This window comes from Tachypleus tridentatus, chromosome 4 (assembly GCF_004210375.1).
Source record: "Tachypleus tridentatus isolate NWPU-2018 chromosome 4, ASM421037v1, whole genome shotgun sequence".
Classification (NCBI taxonomy): domain Eukaryota; kingdom Metazoa; phylum Arthropoda; class Merostomata; order Xiphosura; family Limulidae; genus Tachypleus; species Tachypleus tridentatus.
The window spans coordinates 44,159,798-44,161,968 of record NC_134828.1 but is presented as its reverse complement, the minus strand read 5'-3'; the positions used below and the strand labels follow the sequence as shown (position 1 = coordinate 44,161,968).

Here is a 2,171-nt window from a genome sequence, read left to right as displayed (position 1 = left end):
TGTACAATGGGCTATCTGTGCTTTGCCCACCACAGGTATCGAAACCTGGTTTCTAACATTGTAAGTCTGCAGATATATTCCGCTGTGCCACTGGGAGGCATTTTAGTTGTAGTTCAGTACTCACCTACACAAAAAAATCTTTTTACTCTACTTGTCACGGGTATTAGAACCTAAGTATTAGCGTTATAAGCCCTTCAGTCTCTCTGTTGAGTCAAGGGATACAACTTTGAATAAACCAGCAGCAATCTAGTATGTTTTTAAACGTAATTTTAGTAACATTCTACATTATGAATTTAATGTAAGTAAAACAAGAATCTATATCTCCAGAACGCTTGTTTATTACTTTACTATTCCGCTATTACAGCCATTTTTGTCAGAAAATATCGATAACCTAGTAATAAATCAGGTAAATTTCGATTAAAATAAATTACATTTTAAAAAGATGAAAATATTTAAAACCTAACAATATTATAATTTAAGAAAATGGATACAAATTTTCAGTTCGGATAGAAAAGTTTTGCAAATATATGTATACATTTTCATATATAAAATGCAGATGCTCATAAAACGTGAATTCCTAAACATATACTTTAAACAAGCACAAATTTGAATAATATCTGCATATTATAAAAAACAACAAAAACGCGTCTCGTTGTGTATCTTTATCTCACTTTTGAGAAATACTAATTTTAAATATTTGATGAACAGTTTTCTTGACTTTTCTTTTTTTTTTCTGCATAGAAAACTTGGAGTTTTCAATATCTTCATTAAAGCTCAAGTTTGAGATTTATGGATAAAAAGTGCGTTTCTGAAAGTCAACACAAAAAACGTTTTATTTCAAATAATTAAAAACAAGCATAAAAAGCATAAGAATATGCACAACTTCATGTGATCGTAAATTTACATATCATTGCCGTCATAAACACACACACATATATTCAAAATACAAATGATTATGTAAATGCAGCGTTAGCCTTTTACTGCAACTAAATTTCATTAATAAGCTAACTGATAGAAAGAAATGATAAGTGAACGATAAACACAACCATGATCATAAGAAAGTATATATAATTCGCTGTTTCACAACAACTTGTACGCAAAGACACTAGTTTTACTAGCACGTAATTTACTGATCCACTAGAGACCAATATAAAAACATGGTGATCAACTTAACTGACACTAGCTCTCCTGCTCTACCGAGTTTTCAATAATGTGAAAACACAATATACTTGTCAACTAGAGCTTATGGAGAAGGCCAGATCAAACATCTAACTCACTTATACTGTCTATCAGAGATAACAGAGCTCAACTAATATACGAGCTACTTTAAAACCGATACTTACAGACTGATATGATCTACTGACCAACCAAGAATTATGGAGACGAACCGAACATACACATGTTCTACTGAACAGCGATGAATTATCGACCGATTTCCTTGATAGCATTGCATTTATAGGGCTGTTATTTTCACGTTTTAAAACCATGTGTTATGTTTAACATACAGTTCGTTTTTATTTTGATCACTAGATAGTAAACTTTCATAACTTTTACAATACAGTAAATATGCTACTCTGGAAGACATTATAGTAAATGAAAGTTGTATCTTGTCTATATTAACCACAAAATATCATACTTTCCAACAATTCGCTTCTCCGTACTCACCATCTATGGAAAAAAAGCTTCTGTGTTACGACTTCTTTATAAGGTGTGGTGGAGTGTTTCAGTTTAGAGCGGGTTACACGGCTGTTACATTAAAGAGTCTCGCCATTGATGGTAGTTTCACGCTCTCTTTGCCGCGCTCCATCTGCAGTCCATACCGCGTAGCTATGTGTGAGGACGGAAGAAGTGACGCTTTTCCACACAACTGTTATTTGTGAAACGTGCCGACAGGTGCATATTCCACTAAGAACACTGTTAATGAGGTGTCGGCATCACATCCAAAGAATGTTCACAAAGAATTTTAAGGCAATTAGTTCTTAACATAACTTCATGGAGATTTACTGCTAGATTCATGGTTTATCGCATTTGGGATCACCATTTAAATTAGTAAACAAATGCTCGTTAAACGAGGGGTTCATGCATGCCACTACAAATTTATTAAAACCACACTGCGCCTTCACAACCCTCGCTACAGCAAATAATTATGTTCACTGTAAAAACACATCTTT

General features: G+C 33.3%; 1 long non-coding RNA gene across 1 annotated transcript; it reads right to left on the bottom strand.

The window, feature by feature from the left end:
• Positions 1 to 320: 320 nt before the first annotated feature.
• On the bottom strand, positions 321 to 1,831 carry LOC143248993 (uncharacterized). The gene is made up of 2 exons (XR_013027329.1): positions 1,666 to 1,831; positions 321 to 808 (listed from the first exon to the last, which is right to left on the bottom strand). It is a non-coding gene; the product is annotated as an uncharacterized LOC143248993 (long non-coding RNA).
• Positions 1,832 to 2,171: the final 340 nt, after the last annotated feature.